The 17115-nt window shown below is 45.5% G+C and overlaps 35 non-coding genes across 35 annotated transcripts; 9 read left to right on the top strand and 26 right to left on the bottom strand.

The window, feature by feature from the left end:
- Nucleotides 1-33: 33 nt before the first annotated feature.
- TRNAA-UGC (transfer RNA alanine (anticodon UGC)) lies at nt 34-105 on the bottom strand. Its single transcript has one exon. It is a non-coding gene; the product is annotated as a tRNA-Ala (tRNA).
- Nucleotides 106-269: 164 nt separating this feature from the next.
- TRNAM-CAU (transfer RNA methionine (anticodon CAU)) lies at nt 270-342 on the top strand. The gene has a single exon. It is a non-coding gene; the product is annotated as a tRNA-Met (tRNA).
- A 195-nt stretch (nt 343-537) lies between these two features.
- Nucleotides 538-609, bottom strand: TRNAA-CGC (transfer RNA alanine (anticodon CGC)). Its single transcript has one exon. It is a non-coding gene; the product is annotated as a tRNA-Ala (tRNA).
- A 613-nt stretch (nt 610-1222) lies between these two features.
- On the bottom strand, nt 1223-1308 carry TRNAY-GUA (transfer RNA tyrosine (anticodon GUA)). Its single transcript is given in 2 exon segments — nt 1223-1258; nt 1272-1308. It is a non-coding gene; the product is annotated as a tRNA-Tyr (tRNA).
- Nucleotides 1309-2064: 756 nt separating this feature from the next.
- TRNAA-UGC (transfer RNA alanine (anticodon UGC)) lies at nt 2065-2136 on the bottom strand. The gene has a single exon. It is a non-coding gene; the product is annotated as a tRNA-Ala (tRNA).
- A 164-nt stretch (nt 2137-2300) lies between these two features.
- Nucleotides 2301-2373, top strand: TRNAM-CAU (transfer RNA methionine (anticodon CAU)). The gene has a single exon. It is a non-coding gene; the product is annotated as a tRNA-Met (tRNA).
- Nucleotides 2374-2568: 195 nt separating this feature from the next.
- TRNAA-CGC (transfer RNA alanine (anticodon CGC)) lies at nt 2569-2640 on the bottom strand. Its single transcript has one exon. It is a non-coding gene; the product is annotated as a tRNA-Ala (tRNA).
- A 613-nt stretch (nt 2641-3253) lies between these two features.
- TRNAY-GUA (transfer RNA tyrosine (anticodon GUA)) lies at nt 3254-3339 on the bottom strand. Its single transcript is given in 2 exon segments — nt 3254-3289; nt 3303-3339. It is a non-coding gene; the product is annotated as a tRNA-Tyr (tRNA).
- Nucleotides 3340-4095: 756 nt separating this feature from the next.
- TRNAA-UGC (transfer RNA alanine (anticodon UGC)) lies at nt 4096-4167 on the bottom strand. The gene has a single exon. It is a non-coding gene; the product is annotated as a tRNA-Ala (tRNA).
- Nucleotides 4168-4331: 164 nt separating this feature from the next.
- TRNAM-CAU (transfer RNA methionine (anticodon CAU)) lies at nt 4332-4404 on the top strand. Its single transcript has one exon. It is a non-coding gene; the product is annotated as a tRNA-Met (tRNA).
- Nucleotides 4405-4599: 195 nt separating this feature from the next.
- On the bottom strand, nt 4600-4671 carry TRNAA-CGC (transfer RNA alanine (anticodon CGC)). Its single transcript has one exon. It is a non-coding gene; the product is annotated as a tRNA-Ala (tRNA).
- A 613-nt stretch (nt 4672-5284) lies between these two features.
- Nucleotides 5285-5370, bottom strand: TRNAY-GUA (transfer RNA tyrosine (anticodon GUA)). Its single transcript is given in 2 exon segments — nt 5285-5320; nt 5334-5370. It is a non-coding gene; the product is annotated as a tRNA-Tyr (tRNA).
- Nucleotides 5371-6126: 756 nt separating this feature from the next.
- TRNAA-UGC (transfer RNA alanine (anticodon UGC)) lies at nt 6127-6198 on the bottom strand. The gene has a single exon. It is a non-coding gene; the product is annotated as a tRNA-Ala (tRNA).
- Nucleotides 6199-6362: 164 nt separating this feature from the next.
- TRNAM-CAU (transfer RNA methionine (anticodon CAU)) lies at nt 6363-6435 on the top strand. Its single transcript has one exon. It is a non-coding gene; the product is annotated as a tRNA-Met (tRNA).
- Nucleotides 6436-6630: 195 nt separating this feature from the next.
- TRNAA-CGC (transfer RNA alanine (anticodon CGC)) lies at nt 6631-6702 on the bottom strand. Its single transcript has one exon. It is a non-coding gene; the product is annotated as a tRNA-Ala (tRNA).
- A 613-nt stretch (nt 6703-7315) lies between these two features.
- On the bottom strand, nt 7316-7401 carry TRNAY-GUA (transfer RNA tyrosine (anticodon GUA)). Its single transcript is given in 2 exon segments — nt 7316-7351; nt 7365-7401. It is a non-coding gene; the product is annotated as a tRNA-Tyr (tRNA).
- Nucleotides 7402-8157: 756 nt separating this feature from the next.
- On the bottom strand, nt 8158-8229 carry TRNAA-UGC (transfer RNA alanine (anticodon UGC)). Its single transcript has one exon. It is a non-coding gene; the product is annotated as a tRNA-Ala (tRNA).
- A 164-nt stretch (nt 8230-8393) lies between these two features.
- TRNAM-CAU (transfer RNA methionine (anticodon CAU)) lies at nt 8394-8466 on the top strand. The gene has a single exon. It is a non-coding gene; the product is annotated as a tRNA-Met (tRNA).
- Nucleotides 8467-8661: 195 nt separating this feature from the next.
- TRNAA-CGC (transfer RNA alanine (anticodon CGC)) lies at nt 8662-8733 on the bottom strand. The gene has a single exon. It is a non-coding gene; the product is annotated as a tRNA-Ala (tRNA).
- A 613-nt stretch (nt 8734-9346) lies between these two features.
- Nucleotides 9347-9432, bottom strand: TRNAY-GUA (transfer RNA tyrosine (anticodon GUA)). The gene is given in 2 exon segments: nt 9347-9382; nt 9396-9432. It is a non-coding gene; the product is annotated as a tRNA-Tyr (tRNA).
- Nucleotides 9433-10188: 756 nt separating this feature from the next.
- On the bottom strand, nt 10189-10260 carry TRNAA-UGC (transfer RNA alanine (anticodon UGC)). The gene has a single exon. It is a non-coding gene; the product is annotated as a tRNA-Ala (tRNA).
- A 164-nt stretch (nt 10261-10424) lies between these two features.
- On the top strand, nt 10425-10497 carry TRNAM-CAU (transfer RNA methionine (anticodon CAU)). Its single transcript has one exon. It is a non-coding gene; the product is annotated as a tRNA-Met (tRNA).
- Nucleotides 10498-10692: 195 nt separating this feature from the next.
- TRNAA-CGC (transfer RNA alanine (anticodon CGC)) lies at nt 10693-10764 on the bottom strand. Its single transcript has one exon. It is a non-coding gene; the product is annotated as a tRNA-Ala (tRNA).
- A 613-nt stretch (nt 10765-11377) lies between these two features.
- On the bottom strand, nt 11378-11463 carry TRNAY-GUA (transfer RNA tyrosine (anticodon GUA)). The gene is given in 2 exon segments: nt 11378-11413; nt 11427-11463. It is a non-coding gene; the product is annotated as a tRNA-Tyr (tRNA).
- Nucleotides 11464-12219: 756 nt separating this feature from the next.
- On the bottom strand, nt 12220-12291 carry TRNAA-UGC (transfer RNA alanine (anticodon UGC)). The gene has a single exon. It is a non-coding gene; the product is annotated as a tRNA-Ala (tRNA).
- A 164-nt stretch (nt 12292-12455) lies between these two features.
- TRNAM-CAU (transfer RNA methionine (anticodon CAU)) lies at nt 12456-12528 on the top strand. Its single transcript has one exon. It is a non-coding gene; the product is annotated as a tRNA-Met (tRNA).
- Nucleotides 12529-12723: 195 nt separating this feature from the next.
- TRNAA-CGC (transfer RNA alanine (anticodon CGC)) lies at nt 12724-12795 on the bottom strand. The gene has a single exon. It is a non-coding gene; the product is annotated as a tRNA-Ala (tRNA).
- Nucleotides 12796-13408: 613 nt separating this feature from the next.
- On the bottom strand, nt 13409-13494 carry TRNAY-GUA (transfer RNA tyrosine (anticodon GUA)). Its single transcript is given in 2 exon segments — nt 13409-13444; nt 13458-13494. It is a non-coding gene; the product is annotated as a tRNA-Tyr (tRNA).
- A 756-nt stretch (nt 13495-14250) lies between these two features.
- TRNAA-UGC (transfer RNA alanine (anticodon UGC)) lies at nt 14251-14322 on the bottom strand. The gene has a single exon. It is a non-coding gene; the product is annotated as a tRNA-Ala (tRNA).
- A 164-nt stretch (nt 14323-14486) lies between these two features.
- On the top strand, nt 14487-14559 carry TRNAM-CAU (transfer RNA methionine (anticodon CAU)). The gene has a single exon. It is a non-coding gene; the product is annotated as a tRNA-Met (tRNA).
- A 195-nt stretch (nt 14560-14754) lies between these two features.
- On the bottom strand, nt 14755-14826 carry TRNAA-CGC (transfer RNA alanine (anticodon CGC)). The gene has a single exon. It is a non-coding gene; the product is annotated as a tRNA-Ala (tRNA).
- A 613-nt stretch (nt 14827-15439) lies between these two features.
- On the bottom strand, nt 15440-15524 carry TRNAY-GUA (transfer RNA tyrosine (anticodon GUA)). Its single transcript is given in 2 exon segments — nt 15440-15475; nt 15488-15524. It is a non-coding gene; the product is annotated as a tRNA-Tyr (tRNA).
- A 756-nt stretch (nt 15525-16280) lies between these two features.
- On the bottom strand, nt 16281-16352 carry TRNAA-UGC (transfer RNA alanine (anticodon UGC)). The gene has a single exon. It is a non-coding gene; the product is annotated as a tRNA-Ala (tRNA).
- A 164-nt stretch (nt 16353-16516) lies between these two features.
- Nucleotides 16517-16589, top strand: TRNAM-CAU (transfer RNA methionine (anticodon CAU)). The gene has a single exon. It is a non-coding gene; the product is annotated as a tRNA-Met (tRNA).
- Nucleotides 16590-16784: 195 nt separating this feature from the next.
- TRNAA-CGC (transfer RNA alanine (anticodon CGC)) lies at nt 16785-16856 on the bottom strand. The gene has a single exon. It is a non-coding gene; the product is annotated as a tRNA-Ala (tRNA).
- Between the last annotated feature and the right edge of the window lie 259 nt (nt 16857-17115).

Genomic DNA, 17115 nt, shown 5'->3' on the forward strand with positions numbered 1-17115 from the left:
CTGCCAAAATACAAGATAAGCATGGCAAAAGTCTGGAGATGCCGGGGATTGAACCCAGGGCCTCATACATGCAAAGCATGCGCTCTACCACTGAGCTACATCCCCTTGTATGCCAAGTTTTACTGTATGCATGGAAACCCTGAATGTAAGTGTCTGCCAAGTCAACCCACTTGACACTGCAGCATAAAGTCTCAGTCAGGAAAATCCTTAAGCCTCGCAACTGGATTATCTTCCTGATCTATAGTCTTGTTTAGAGATGCTTGTGTGCAGCCTTCTTAGCGCAGTAGGCAGCGCGTCAGTCTCATAATCTGAAGGTCCTGAGTTCGTTCCTCAGAGAGGGCATTTATTTCCTCCTTTTGGCAAGCAAAATTCTCAGATTTTCTTGAAAAGTGGAAACTATGCCTATTTCAAACAATATTTTTCAATGCAACCTATTTAAGTGGGGTTCTGACCCCCCAACTGCCTGAGAAACCTCAACTTTCCACAAGGTGGCAGGCTAGCCTTCTGGAAAAAGCCGAGATACAGAACAGCGACTCCTGGAGATGCCGGGGATTGAACCCGGGGCCTCATACATGCGAAGCATGCGCTCTACCACTGAGCTACATCCCCTCCACTGCCCTCTAAAGTTTTGCTGGATGCAAGGAGACTCTGGAGCCCACGGACTGCAAAGTCTCGATTTGAGACTAGAATGTAAAGTGTCAGGCATGAAATTGCCCACGCCTTACGTGAGGGCTGTCTTCATGGAGCATATACTTAGTGCAATCAGGGTTCGATTCTCCGGCAGGGCTTTTATTTGCTCAGTTTGGAATGCAAAACTTCTCAGGATTTCCCCAAATGTGTAAACTGTTGGTCTACTTTCCAGCTTGCTCAGCCTTTCGGGGGATGATTCCATTGGCTATGCCCTCTTGCCCATCGGTGGACACTCAAATTGAAGGCAAGTCACAGTGTGATTGGCTGCCAAGCAGCTACCGTGGTGCAATGCAATTGGAAGTCTGCCAAGGGCATACATGTACTAATGCAATGCTTTGGTAGCAGTTTTGATCAGCAGGTTTCCTTTACTGTTCTTCACGCCTCCCCTAGCGATGACTATGTCATCAATTCCCTTTGAAAGCAGATAGAGTACGCTTCTTTTCCAGTATTTATCGAAGCTCGGGGACTTTTTCATAATCAACGGAAGGTATTGTTGATTAACAGCAAAAGACATGGAAATGAAACCACAAAATCCTTCGAGCCGGATTTGAACCAGCGACCTAAGGATGCCCGAATTAATGCTACAGTCCTCCGCTCTACCAACTGAGCTATCGAAGGAGGGGTAGCAGAAGCTCATAGCACTGAAATTACCTCTCGCTCAAGAAAGGTTGTGGGGGGTGGGGACCAGGAGCAGACAGATGAAAATCATCAATATTAATCGCGGCTCCCTCTCAAAGCTACCACTTCTGAGAGCACACTGTGAGTTACGTCTTATCACCTCAAAGGAGGATTTCACACCAAAGTGGATGTTCCGTCTTGGCTTGGTGAAAAGCAGGGGCGCCGCAATGATGAATTTTAAAGAAAGGAAAGGAACTTTGATACAAAGACCTTAGGAAGCATTGGTGGCAAATGGATGGAAGCCTTTAACCGTGAGAAAAATGACAGAAAGTTATGGGAGTCATTACCACGCACCCAGCTTCAAGAACATGCATTTTGGGTTCATTTTTGAAAGGAAAGAGAATGGAAAAATCAGTAGAGTAAAGGCAACATATTCAGTTTTTCTTGAAGCTACTGTAGAGAGTCTCTGGTTTAGAGGAAGAACCCTTACCAATGACCAAGATGGCTGCCACCGATTTCTATCCTAAATGTATTAAGATTGCCAAGATTAATCATCACTTTGATGGCTTAAACAAGTAAGATTCTTTGGTTCTATAAGCATCAAAAATGAGATAGCCCCATTTCATGGGGTTTTCCAAGGCACACGTCTCACAGTTTAAGTGGGGTTCGTATCCCAGTTGCATGACATATCTCTTCCTTAATACTGACAGCCAGCCTAGTTTTCTGCCAAAATCCAAGATAAGCATGGCAAAAGTCTGGAGATGCCGGGGATTGAACCCGGGGCCTCATACATGCAAAGTATGCACTCTACCACTGAGCTACATCCCCTTGTATGCCAAGTTTTACTGTATGCATGGAAACCCTGAATGTAAGTGTCTGCCAAGTCAACCCACTTGACACTGCAGCATAAAGTCTCAGTCAGGAAAATCCTTAAGCCTCGCACCTGGATTATCTTCCTGGTCTATAGTCTTGTTTAGAGATGCTTGTGTGCAGCCTTCTTAGCGCAGTAGGCAGCGCGTCAGTCTCATAATCTGAAGGTCCTGAGTTCGATCCTCAGAGAGGGCATTTATTTCCTCCTTTTGGCAAGCAAAATTCTCAGATTTTCTTGAAAAGTGGAAACTATGCCTATTTCAAACAATATTTTTCAATGCAACCTATTTAAGTGGGGTTCTGACCCCCCAACTGCCTGAGAAACCTCAACTTTCCACAAGGTGGCAGGCTAGCCTTCTGGAAAAAGCCGAGATACAGAACAGCGACTCCTGGAGATGCCGGGGATTGAACCCGGGGCCTCATACATGCGAAGCATGCGCTCTACCACTGAGCTACATCCCCTCCACTGCCCTCTAAACTTTTGCTGGATGCAAGGAGACTCTGGAGCCCACGGACTGCAAAGTCTCGATTTGAGACTAGAATGTAAAGTGTCAGGCATGAAATTGCCCACGCCTTACGTGAGGGCTGTCTTCATGGAGCATATACTTAGTGCAATCAGGGTTCGATTCTCCGGCAGGGCTTTTATTTGCTCAGTTTGGAATGCAAAACTTCTCAGGATTTCCCCAAATGTGTAAACTGTTGGTCTACTTTCCAGCTTGCTCAGCCTTTCGGGGGATGATTCCATTGGCTATGCCCTCTTGCCCATCGGTGGACACTCAAATTGAAGGCAAGTCACAGTGTGATTGGCTGCCAAGCAGCTACCGTGGTGCAATGCAATTGGAAGTCTGCCAAGGGCATACATGTACTAATGCAATGCTTTGGTAGCAGTTTTGATCAGCAGGTTTCCTTTACTGTTCTTCACGCCTCCCCTAGCGATGACTATGTCATCAATTCCCTTTGAAAGCAGATAGAGTACGCTTCTTTTCCAGTATTTATCGAAGCTCGGGGACTTTTTCATAATCAACGGAAGGTATTGTTGATTAACAGCAAAAGACATGGAAATGAAACCACAAAATCCTTCGAGCCGGATTTGAACCAGCGACCTAAGGATGCCCGAATTAATGCTACAGTCCTGCGCTCTACCAACTGAGCTATCGAAGGAGGGGTAGCAGAAGCTCATAGCACTGAAATTACCTCTCGCTCAAGAAAGGTTGTGGGGGGTGGGGACCAGGAGCAGACAGATGAAAATCATCAATATTAATCGCGGCTCCCTCTCAAAGCTACCACTTCTGAGAGCACACTGTGAGTTACGTCTTATCACCTCAAAGGAGGATTTCACACCAAAGTGGATGCTCCGTCTTGGCTTGGTGAAAAGCAGGGGCGCCGCAATGATGAATTTTACAGAAAGGAAAGGAACTTTGATACAAAGACCTTAGGAAGCATTGGTGGCAAATGGATGGAAGCCTTTAACCGTGAGAAAAATGACAGAAAGTTATGGGAGTCATTACCACGCACCCAGCTTCAAGAACATGCATTTTGGGTTCATTTTTGAAAGGAAAGAGAATGGAAAAATCAGTAGAGTAAAGGCAACATATTCAGTTTTTCTTGAAGCTACTGTAGAGAGTCTCTGGTTTAGAGGAAGAACCCTTACCAATGACCAAGATGGCTGCCACAGATTTCTATCCTAAATGTATTAAGATTGCCAAGATTAATCATCACTTTGATGGCTTAAACAAGTAAGATTCTTTGGTTCTATAAGCATCAAAAATGAGATAGCCCCATTTCATGGGGTTTTCCAAGGCACACGTCTCACAGTTTAAGTGGGGTTCGTATCCCAGTTGCATGACATATCTCTTCCTTAATACTGACAGCCAGCCTAGTTTTCTGCCAAAATACAAGATAAGCATGGCAAAAGTCTGGAGATGCCGGGGATTGAACCCGGGGCCTCATACATGCAAAGCATGCGCTCTACCACTGAGCTACATCCCCTTGTATGCCAAGTTTTACTGTATGCATGGAAACCCTGAATGTAAGTGTCTGCCAAGTCAACCCACTTGACACTGCAGCATAAAGTCTCAGTCAGGAAAATCCTTAAGCCTCGCAACTGGATTATCTTCCTGATCTATAGTCTTGTTTAGAGATGCTTGTGTGCAGCCTTCTTAGCGCAGTAGGCAGCGCGTCAGTCTCATAATCTGAAGGTCCTGAGTTCGTTCCTCAGAGAGGGCATTTATTTCCTCCTTTTGGCAAGCAAAATTCTCAGATTTTCTTGAAAAGTGGAAACTATGCCTATTTCAAACAATATTTTTCAATGCAACCTATTTAAGTGGGGTTCTGACCCCCCAACTGCCTGAGAAACCTCAACTTTCCACAAGGTGGCAGGCTAGCCTTCTGGAAAAAGCCGAGATACAGAACAGCGACTCCTGGAGATGCCGGGGATTGAACCCGGGGCCTCATACATGCGAAGCATGCGCTCTACCACTGAGCTACATCCCCTCCACTGCCCTCTAAAGTTTTGCTGGATGCAAGGAGACTCTGGAGCCCACGGACTGCAAAGTCTCGATTTGAGACTAGAATGTAAAGTGTCAGGCATGAAATTGCCCACGCCTTACGTGAGGGCTGTCTTCATGGAGCATATACTTAGTGCAATCAGGGTTCGATTCTCCGGCAGGGCTTTTATTTGCTCAGTTTGGAATGCAAAACTTCTCAGGATTTCCCCAAATGTGTAAACTGTTGGTCTACTTTCCAGCTTGCTCAGCCTTTCGGGGGATGATTCCATTGGCTATGCCCTCTTGCCCATCGGTGGACACTCAAATTGAAGGCAAGTCACAGTGTGATTGGCTGCCAAGCAGCTACCGTGGTGCAATGCAATTGGAAGTCTGCCAAGGGCATACATGTACTAATGCAATGCTTTGGAAGCAGTTTTGATCAGCAGGTTTCCTTTACTGTTCTTCACGCCTCCCCTAGCGATGACTATGTCATCAATTCCCTTTGAAAGCAGATAGAGTACGCTTCTTTTCCAGTATTTATCGAAGCTCGGGGACTTTTTCATAATCAACGGAAGGTATTGTTGATTAACAGCAAAAGACATGGAAATGAAACCACAAAATCCTTCGAGCCGGATTTGAACCAGCGACCTAAGGATGCCCGAATTAATGCTACAGTCCTCCGCTCTACCAACTGAGCTATCGAAGGAGGGGTAGCAGAAGCTCATAGCACTGAAATTACCTCTCGCTCAAGAAAGGTTGTGGGGGGTGGGGACCAGGAGCAGACAGATGAAAATCATCAATATTAATCGCGGCTCCCTCTCAAAGCTACCACTTCTGAGAGCACACTGTGAGTTACGTCTTATCACCTCAAAGGAGGATTTCACACCAAAGTGGATGTTCCGTCTTGGCTTGGTGAAAAGCAGGGGCGCCGCAATGATGAATTTTAAAGAAAGGAAAGGAACTTTGATACAAAGACCTTAGGAAGCATTGGTGGCAAATGGATGGAAGCCTTTAACCGTGAGAAAAATGACAGAAAGTTATGGGAGTCATTACCACGCACCCAGCTTCAAGAACATGCATTTTGGGTTCATTTTTGAAAGGAAAGAGAATGGAAAAATCAGTAGAGTAAAGGCAACATATTCAGTTTTTCTTGAAGCTACTGTAGAGAGTCTCTGGTTTAGAGGAAGAACCCTTACCAATGACCAAGATGGCTGCCACCGATTTCTATCCTAAATGTATTAAGATTGCCAAGATTAATCATCACTTTGATGGCTTAAACAAGTAAGATTCTTTGGTTCTATAAGCATCAAAAATGAGATAGCCCCATTTCATGGGGTTTTCCAAGGCACACGTCTCACAGTTTAAGTGGGGTTCGTATCCCAGTTGCATGACATATCTCTTCCTTAATACTGACAGCCAGCCTAGTTTTCTGCCAAAATCCAAGATAAGCATGGCAAAAGTCTGGAGATGCCGGGGATTGAACCCGGGGCCTCATACATGCAAAGTATGCACTCTACCACTGAGCTACATCCCCTTGTATGCCAAGTTTTACTGTATGCATGGAAACCCTGAATGTAAGTGTCTGCCAAGTCAACCCACTTGACACTGCAGCATAAAGTCTCAGTCAGGAAAATCCTTAAGCCTCGCACCTGGATTATCTTCCTGGTCTATAGTCTTGTTTAGAGATGCTTGTGTGCAGCCTTCTTAGCGCAGTAGGCAGCGCGTCAGTCTCATAATCTGAAGGTCCTGAGTTCGATCCTCAGAGAGGGCATTTATTTCCTCCTTTTGGCAAGCAAAATTCTCAGATTTTCTTGAAAAGTGGAAACTATGCCTATTTCAAACAATATTTTTCAATGCAACCTATTTAAGTGGGGTTCTGACCCCCCAACTGCCTGAGAAACCTCAACTTTCCACAAGGTGGCAGGCTAGCCTTCTGGAAAAAGCCGAGATACAGAACAGCGACTCCTGGAGATGCCGGGGATTGAACCCGGGGCCTCATACATGCGAAGCATGCGCTCTACCACTGAGCTACATCCCCTCCACTGCCCTCTAAACTTTTGCTGGATGCAAGGAGACTCTGGAGCCCACGGACTGCAAAGTCTCGATTTGAGACTAGAATGTAAAGTGTCAGGCATGAAATTGCCCACGCCTTACGTGAGGGCTGTCTTCATGGAGCATATACTTAGTGCAATCAGGGTTCGATTCTCCGGCAGGGCTTTTATTTGCTCAGTTTGGAATGCAAAACTTCTCAGGATTTCCCCAAATGTGTAAACTGTTGGTCTACTTTCCAGCTTGCTCAGCCTTTCGGGGGATGATTCCATTGGCTATGCCCTCTTGCCCATCGGTGGACACTCAAATTGAAGGCAAGTCACAGTGTGATTGGCTGCCAAGCAGCTACCGTGGTGCAATGCAATTGGAAGTCTGCCAAGGGCATACATGTACTAATGCAATGCTTTGGTAGCAGTTTTGATCAGCAGGTTTCCTTTACTGTTCTTCACGCCTCCCCTAGCGATGACTATGTCATCAATTCCCTTTGAAAGCAGATAGAGTACGCTTCTTTTCCAGTATTTATCGAAGCTCGGGGACTTTTTCATAATCAACGGAAGGTATTGTTGATTAACAGCAAAAGACATGGAAATGAAACCACAAAATCCTTCGAGCCGGATTTGAACCAGCGACCTAAGGATGCCCGAATTAATGCTACAGTCCTGCGCTCTACCAACTGAGCTATCGAAGGAGGGGTAGCAGAAGCTCATAGCACTGAAATTACCTCTCGCTCAAGAAAGGTTGTGGGGGGTGGGGACCAGGAGCAGACAGATGAAAATCATCAATATTAATCGCGGCTCCCTCTCAAAGCTACCACTTCTGAGAGCACACTGTGAGTTACGTCTTATCACCTCAAAGGAGGATTTCACACCAAAGTGGATGCTCCGTCTTGGCTTGGTGAAAAGCAGGGGCGCCGCAATGATGAATTTTACAGAAAGGAAAGGAACTTTGATACAAAGACCTTAGGAAGCATTGGTGGCAAATGGATGGAAGCCTTTAACCGTGAGAAAAATGACAGAAAGTTATGGGAGTCATTACCACGCACCCAGCTTCAAGAACATGCATTTTGGGTTCATTTTTGAAAGGAAAGAGAATGGAAAAATCAGTAGAGTAAAGGCAACATATTCAGTTTTTCTTGAAGCTACTGTAGAGAGTCTCTGGTTTAGAGGAAGAACCCTTACCAATGACCAAGATGGCTGCCACAGATTTCTATCCTAAATGTATTAAGATTGCCAAGATTAATCATCACTTTGATGGCTTAAACAAGTAAGATTCTTTGGTTCTATAAGCATCAAAAATGAGATAGCCCCATTTCATGGGGTTTTCCAAGGCACACGTCTCACAGTTTAAGTGGGGTTCGTATCCCAGTTGCATGACATATCTCTTCCTTAATACTGACAGCCAGCCTAGTTTTCTGCCAAAATACAAGATAAGCATGGCAAAAGTCTGGAGATGCCGGGGATTGAACCCGGGGCCTCATACATGCAAAGCATGCGCTCTACCACTGAGCTACATCCCCTTGTATGCCAAGTTTTACTGTATGCATGGAAACCCTGAATGTAAGTGTCTGCCAAGTCAACCCACTTGACACTGCAGCATAAAGTCTCAGTCAGGAAAATCCTTAAGCCTCGCAACTGGATTATCTTCCTGATCTATAGTCTTGTTTAGAGATGCTTGTGTGCAGCCTTCTTAGCGCAGTAGGCAGCGCGTCAGTCTCATAATCTGAAGGTCCTGAGTTCGTTCCTCAGAGAGGGCATTTATTTCCTCCTTTTGGCAAGCAAAATTCTCAGATTTTCTTGAAAAGTGGAAACTATGCCTATTTCAAACAATATTTTTCAATGCAACCTATTTAAGTGGGGTTCTGACCCCCCAACTGCCTGAGAAACCTCAACTTTCCACAAGGTGGCAGGCTAGCCTTCTGGAAAAAGCCGAGATACAGAACAGCGACTCCTGGAGATGCCGGGGATTGAACCCGGGGCCTCATACATGCGAAGCATGCGCTCTACCACTGAGCTACATCCCCTCCACTGCCCTCTAAAGTTTTGCTGGATGCAAGGAGACTCTGGAGCCCACGGACTGCAAAGTCTCGATTTGAGACTAGAATGTAAAGTGTCAGGCATGAAATTGCCCACGCCTTACGTGAGGGCTGTCTTCATGGAGCATATACTTAGTGCAATCAGGGTTCGATTCTCCGGCAGGGCTTTTATTTGCTCAGTTTGGAATGCAAAACTTCTCAGGATTTCCCCAAATGTGTAAACTGTTGGTCTACTTTCCAGCTTGCTCAGCCTTTCGGGGGATGATTCCATTGGCTATGCCCTCTTGCCCATCGGTGGACACTCAAATTGAAGGCAAGTCACAGTGTGATTGGCTGCCAAGCAGCTACCGTGGTGCAATGCAATTGGAAGTCTGCCAAGGGCATACATGTACTAATGCAATGCTTTGGAAGCAGTTTTGATCAGCAGGTTTCCTTTACTGTTCTTCACGCCTCCCCTAGCGATGACTATGTCATCAATTCCCTTTGAAAGCAGATAGAGTACGCTTCTTTTCCAGTATTTATCGAAGCTCGGGGACTTTTTCATAATCAACGGAAGGTATTGTTGATTAACAGCAAAAGACATGGAAATGAAACCACAAAATCCTTCGAGCCGGATTTGAACCAGCGACCTAAGGATGCCCGAATTAATGCTACAGTCCTCCGCTCTACCAACTGAGCTATCGAAGGAGGGGTAGCAGAAGCTCATAGCACTGAAATTACCTCTCGCTCAAGAAAGGTTGTGGGGGGTGGGGACCAGGAGCAGACAGATGAAAATCATCAATATTAATCGCGGCTCCCTCTCAAAGCTACCACTTCTGAGAGCACACTGTGAGTTACGTCTTATCACCTCAAAGGAGGATTTCACACCAAAGTGGATGTTCCGTCTTGGCTTGGTGAAAAGCAGGGGCGCCGCAATGATGAATTTTAAAGAAAGGAAAGGAACTTTGATACAAAGACCTTAGGAAGCATTGGTGGCAAATGGATGGAAGCCTTTAACCGTGAGAAAAATGACAGAAAGTTATGGGAGTCATTACCACGCACCCAGCTTCAAGAACATGCATTTTGGGTTCATTTTTGAAAGGAAAGAGAATGGAAAAATCAGTAGAGTAAAGGCAACATATTCAGTTTTTCTTGAAGCTACTGTAGAGAGTCTCTGGTTTAGAGGAAGAACCCTTACCAATGACCAAGATGGCTGCCACCGATTTCTATCCTAAATGTATTAAGATTGCCAAGATTAATCATCACTTTGATGGCTTAAACAAGTAAGATTCTTTGGTTCTATAAGCATCAAAAATGAGATAGCCCCATTTCATGGGGTTTTCCAAGGCACACGTCTCACAGTTTAAGTGGGGTTCGTATCCCAGTTGCATGACATATCTCTTCCTTAATACTGACAGCCAGCCTAGTTTTCTGCCAAAATCCAAGATAAGCATGGCAAAAGTCTGGAGATGCCGGGGATTGAACCCGGGGCCTCATACATGCAAAGTATGCGCTCTACCACTGAGCTACATCCCCTTGTATGCCAAGTTTTACTGTATGCATGGAAACCCTGAATGTAAGTGTCTGCCAAGTCAACCCACTTGACACTGCAGCATAAAGTCTCAGTCAGGAAAATCCTTAAGCCTCGCACCTGGATTATCTTCCTGGTCTATAGTCTTGTTTAGAGATGCTTGTGTGCAGCCTTCTTAGCGCAGTAGGCAGCGCGTCAGTCTCATAATCTGAAGGTCCTGAGTTCGATCCTCAGAGAGGGCATTTATTTCCTCCTTTTGGCAAGCAAAATTCTCAGATTTTCTTGAAAAGTGGAAACTATGCCTATTTCAAACAATATTTTTCAATGCAACCTATTTAAGTGGGGTTCTGACCCCCCAACTGCCTGAGAAACCTCAACTTTCCACAAGGTGGCAGGCTAGCCTTCTGGAAAAAGCCGAGATACAGAACAGCGACTCCTGGAGATGCCGGGGATTGAACCCGGGGCCTCATACATGCGAAGCATGCGCTCTACCACTGAGCTACATCCCCTCCACTGCCCTCTAAACTTTTGCTGGATGCAAGGAGACTCTGGAGCCCACGGACTGCAAAGTCTCGATTTGAGACTAGAATGTAAAGTGTCAGGCATGAAATTGCCCACGCCTTACGTGAGGGCTGTCTTCATGGAGCATATACTTAGTGCAATCAGGGTTCGATTCTCCGGCAGGGCTTTTATTTGCTCAGTTTGGAATGCAAAACTTCTCAGGATTTCCCCAAATGTGTAAACTGTTGGTCTACTTTCCAGCTTGCTCAGCCTTTCGGGGGATGATTCCATTGGCTATGCCCTCTTGCCCATCGGTGGACACTCAAATTGAAGGCAAGTCACAGTGTGATTGGCTGCCAAGCAGCTACCGTGGTGCAATGCAATTGGAAGTCTGCCAAGGGCATACATGTACTAATGCAATGCTTTGGTAGCAGTTTTGATCAGCAGGTTTCCTTTACTGTTCTTCACGCCTCCCCTAGCGATGACTATGTCATCAATTCCCTTTGAAAGCAGATAGAGTACGCTTCTTTTCCAGTATTTATCGAAGCTCGGGGACTTTTTCATAATCAACGGAAGGTATTGTTGATTAACAGCAAAAGACATGGAAATGAAACCACAAAATCCTTCGAGCCGGATTTGAACCAGCGACCTAAGGATGCCCGAATTAATGCTACAGTCCTGCGCTCTACCAACTGAGCTATCGAAGGAGGGGTAGCAGAAGCTCATAGCACTGAAATTACCTCTCGCTCAAGAAAGGTTGTGGGGGGTGGGGACCAGGAGCAGACAGATGAAAATCATCAATATTAATCGCGGCTCCCTCTCAAAGCTACCACTTCTGAGAGCACACTGTGAGTTACGTCTTATCACCTCAAAGGAGGATTTCACACCAAAGTGGATGCTCCGTCTTGGCTTGGTGAAAAGCAGGGGCGCCGCAATGATGAATTTTACAGAAAGGAAAGGAACTTTGATACAAAGACCTTAGGAAGCATTGGTGGCAAATGGATGGAAGCCTTTAACCGTGAGAAAAATGACAGAAAGTTATGGGAGTCATTACCACGCACCCAGCTTCAAGAACATGCATTTTGGGTTCATTTTTGAAAGGAAAGAGAATGGAAAAATCAGTAGAGTAAAGGCAACATATTCAGTTTTTCTTGAAGCTACTGTAGAGAGTCTCTGGTTTAGAGGAAGAACCCTTACCAATGACCAAGATGGCTGCCACAGATTTCTATCCTAAATGTATTAAGATTGCCAAGATTAATCATCACTTTGATGGCTTAAACAAGTAAGATTCTTTGGTTCTATAAGCATCAAAAATGAGATAGCCCCATTTCATGGGGTTTTCCAAGGCACACGTCTCACAGTTTAAGTGGGGTTCGTATCCCAGTTGCATGACATATCTCTTCCTTAATACTGACAGCCAGCCTAGTTTTCTGCCAAAATACAAGATAAGCATGGCAAAAGTCTGGAGATGCCGGGGATTGAACCCGGGGCCTCATACATGCAAAGCATGCGCTCTACCACTGAGCTACATCCCCTTGTATGCCAAGTTTTACTGTATGCATGGAAACCCTGAATGTAAGTGTCTGCCAAGTCAACCCACTTGACACTGCAGCATAAAGTCTCAGTCAGGAAAATCCTTAAGCCTCGCAACTGGATTATCTTCCTGATCTATAGTCTTGTTTAGAGATGCTTGTGTGCAGCCTTCTTAGCGCAGTAGGCAGCGCGTCAGTCTCATAATCTGAAGGTCCTGAGTTCGTTCCTCAGAGAGGGCATTTATTTCCTCCTTTTGGCAAGCAAAATTCTCAGATTTTCTTGAAAAGTGGAAACTATGCCTATTTCAAACAATATTTTTCAATGCAACCTATTTAAGTGGGGTTCTGACCCCCCAACTGCCTGAGAAACCTCAACTTTCCACAAGGTGGCAGGCTAGCCTTCTGGAAAAAGCCGAGATACAGAACAGCGACTCCTGGAGATGCCGGGGATTGAACCCGGGGCCTCATACATGCGAAGCATGCGCTCTACCACTGAGCTACATCCCCTCCACTGCCCTCTAAACTTTTGCTGGATGCAAGGAGACTCTGGAGCCCACGGACTGCAAAGTCTCGATTTGAGACTAGAATGTAAAGTGTGAGGCATGAAATTGCCCACGCCTTACGTGAGGGCTGTCTTCATGGAGCATATACTTAGTGCAATCAGGGTTCGATTCTCCGGCAGGGCTTTTATTTGCTCAGTTTGGAATGCAAAACTTCTCAGGATTTCCCCAAATGTGTAAACTGTTGGTCTACTTTCCAGCTTGCTCAGCCTTTCGGGGGATGATTCCATTGGCTATGCCCTCTTGCCCATCGGTGGACACTCAAATTGAAGGCAAGTCACAGTGTGATTGGCTGCCAAGCAGCTACCGTGGTGCAATGCAATTGGAAGTCTGCCAAGGGCATACATGTACTAATGCAATGCTTTGGTAGCAGTTTTGATCAGCAGGTTTCCTTTACTGTTCTTCACGCCTCCCCTAGCGATGACTATGTCATCAATTCCCTTTGAAAGCAGATAGAGTACGCTTCTTTTCCAGTATTTATCGAAGCTCGGGGACTTTTTCATAATCAACGGAAGGTATTGTTGATTAACAGCAAAAGACATGGAAATGAAACCACAAAATCGTTCGAGCCGGATTTGAACCAGCGACCTAAGGATGCCCGAATTAATGCTACAGTCCTGCGCTCTACCAACTGAGCTATCGAAGGAGGGGTAGCAGAAGCTCATAGCACTGAAATTACCTCTCGCTCAAGAAAGGTTGTGGGGGGTGGGGACCAGGAGCAGACAGATGAAAATCATCAATATTAATCGCGGCTCCCTCTCAAAGCTACCACTTCTGAGAGCACACTGTGAGTTACGTCTTATCACCTCAAAGGAGGATTTCACACCAAAGTGGATGCTCCGTCTTGGCTTGGTGAAAAGCAGGGGCGCCGCAATGATGAATTTTACAGAAAGGAAAGGAACTTTGATACAAAGACCTTAGGAAGCATTGGTGGCAAATGGATGGAAGCCTTTAACCGTGAGAAAAATGACAGAAAGTTATGGGAGTCATTACCACGCACCCAGCTTCAAGAACATGCATTTTGGGTTCATTTTTGAAAGGAAAGAGAATGGAAAAATCAGTAGAGTAAAGGCAACATATTCAGTTTTTCTTGAAGCTACTGTAGAGAGTCTCTGGTTTAGAGGAAGAACCCTTACCAATGACCAAGATGGCTGCCACAGATTTCTATCCTAAATGTATTAAGATTGCCAAGATTAATCATCACTTTGATGGCTTAAACAAGTAAGATTCTTTGGTTCTATAAGCATCAAAAATGAGATAGCCCCATTTCATGGGGTTTTCCAAGGCACACGTCTCACAGTTTAAGTGGGGTTCGTATCCCAGTTGCATGACATATCTCTTCCTTAATACTGACAGCCAGCCTAGTTTTCTGCCAAAATACAAGATAAGCATGGCAAAAGTCTGGAGATGCCGGGGATTGAACCCGGGGCCTCATACATGCAAAGCATGCGCTCTACCACTGAGCTACATCCCCTTGTATGCCAAGTTTTACTGTATGCATGGAAACCCTGAATGTAAGTGTCTGCCAAGTCAACCCACTTGACACTGCAGCATAAAGTCTCAGTCAGGAAAATCCTTAAGCCTCGCACCTGGATTATCTTCCTGGTCTATAGTCTTGTTTAGAGATGCTTGTGTGCAGCCTTCTTAGCGCAGTAGGCAGCGCGTCAGTCTCATAATCTGAAGGTCCTGAGTTCGTTCCTCAGAGAGGGCATTTATTTCCTCCTTTTGGCAAGCAAAATTCTCAGATTTTCTTGAAAAGTGGAAACTATGCCTATTTCAAACAATATTTTTCAATGCAACCTATTTAAGTGGGGTTCTGACCCCCCAACTGCCTGAGAAACCTCAACTTTCCACAAGGTGGCAGGCTAGCCTTCTGGAAAAAGCCGAGATACAGAACAGCGACTCCTGGAGATGCCGGGGATTGAACCCGGGGCCTCATACATGCGAAGCATGCGCTCTACCACTGAGCTACATCCCCTCCACTGCCCTCTAAAGTTTTGCTGGATGCAAGGAGACTCTGGAGCCCACGGACTGCAAAGTCTCGATTTGAGACTAGAATGTAAAGTGTCAGGCATGAAATTGCCCACGCCTTACGTGAGGGCTGTCTTCATGGAGCATATACTTAGTGCAATCAGGGTTCGATTCTCCGGCAGGGCTTTTATTTGCTCAGTTTGGAATGCAAAACTTCTCAGGATTTCCCCAAATGTGTAAACTGTTGGTCTACTTTCCAGCTTGCTCAGCCTTTCGGGGGATGATTCCATTGGCTATGCCCTCTTGCCCATCGGTGGACACTCAAATTGAAGGCAAGTCACAGTGTGATTGGCTGCCAAGCAGCTACCGTGGTGCAATGCAATTGGAAGTCTGCCAAGGGCATACATGTACTAATGCAATGCTTTGGTAGCAGTTTTGATCAGCAGGTTTCCTTTACTGTTCTTCACGCCTCCCCTAGCGATGACTATGTCATCAATTCCCTTTGAAAGCAGATAGAGTACGCTTCTTTTCCAGTATTTATCGAAGCTCGGGGACTTTTTCATAATCAACGGAAGGTATTGTTGATTAACAGCAAAAGACATGGAAATGAAACCACAAAATCCTTCGAGCCGGATTTGAACCAGCGACCTAAGGATGCCCGAATAATGCTACAGTCCTGCGCTCTACCAACTGAGCTATCGAAGGAGGGGTAGCAGAAGCTCATAGCACTGAAATTACCTCTCGCTCAAGAAAGGTTGTGGGGGGTGGGGACCAGGAGCAGACAGATGAAAATCATCAATATTAATCGCGGCTCCCTCTCAAAGCTACCACTTCTGAGAGCACACTGTGAGTTACGTCTTATCACCTCAAAGGAGGATTTCACACCAAAGTGGATGCTCCGTCTTGGCTTGGTGAAAAGCAGGGGCGCCGCAATGATGAATTTTACAGAAAGGAAAGGAACTTTGATACAAAGACCTTAGGAAGCATTGGTGGCAAATGGATGGAAGCCTTTAACCGTGAGAAAAATGACAGAAAGTTATGGGAGTCATTACCACGCACCCAGCTTCAAGAACATGCATTTTGGGTTCATTTTTGAAAGGAAAGAGAATGGAAAAATCAGTAGAGTAAAGGCAACATATTCAGTTTTTCTTGAAGCTACTGTAGAGAGTCTCTGGTTTAGAGGAAGAACCCTTACCAATGACCAAGATGGCTGCCACAGATTTCTATCCTAAATGTATTAAGATTGCCAAGATTAATCATCACTTTGATGGCTTAAACAAGTAAGATTCTTTGGTTCTATAAGCATCAAAAATGAGATAGCCCCATTTCATGGGGTTTTCCAAGGCACACGTCTCACAGTTTAAGTGGGGTTCGTATCCCAGTTGCATGACATATCTCTTCCTTAATACTGACAGCCAGCCTAGTTTTCTGCCAAAATACAAGATAAGCATGGCAAAAGTCTGGAGATGCCGGGGATTGAACCCGGGGCCTCATACATGCAAAGCATGCGCTCTACCACTGAGCTACATCCCCTTGTATGCCAAGTTTTACTGTATGCATGGAAACCCTGAATGTAAGTGTCTGCCAAGTCAACCCACTTGACACTGCAGCATAAAGTCTCAGTCAGGAAAATCCTTAAGCCTCGCAACTGGATTATCTTCCTGATCTATAGTCTTGTTTAGAGATGCTTGTGTGCAGCCTTCTTAGCGCAGTAGGCAGCGCGTCAGTCTCATAATCTGAAGGTCCTGAGTTCGTTCCTCAGAGAGGGCATTTATTTCCTCCTTTTGGCAAGCAAAATTCTCAGATTTTCTTGAAAAGTGGAAACTATGCCTATTTCAAACAATATTTTTCAATGCAACCTATTTAAGTGGGGTTCTGACCCCCCAACTGCCTGAGAAACCTCAACTTTCCACAAGGTGGCAGGCTAGCCTTCTGGAAAAAGCCGAGATACAGAACAGCGACTCCTGGAGATGCCGGGGATTGAACCCGGGGCCTCATACATGCGAAGCATGCGCTCTACCACTGAGCTACATCCCCTCCACTGCCCTCTAAAGTTTTGCTGGATGCAAGGAGACTCTGGAGCCCACGGACTGCAAAGTCTCGATTTGAGACTAGAATGTAAAGTGTCAGGCATGAAATTGCCCACGCCTTACGTGAGGGCTGTCTTCATGGAGCATATACTTAGTGCAATCAGGGTTCGATTCTCCGGCAGGGCTTTTATTTGCTCAGTTTGGAATGCAAAACTTCTCAGGATTTCCCCAAATGTGTAAACTGTTGGTCTACTTTCCAGCTTGCT

This window comes from Lissotriton helveticus, chromosome 1_2, assembly GCF_964261635.1.
Source record: "Lissotriton helveticus chromosome 1_2, aLisHel1.1, whole genome shotgun sequence".
Taxonomy (NCBI): domain Eukaryota; kingdom Metazoa; phylum Chordata; class Amphibia; order Caudata; family Salamandridae; genus Lissotriton; species Lissotriton helveticus.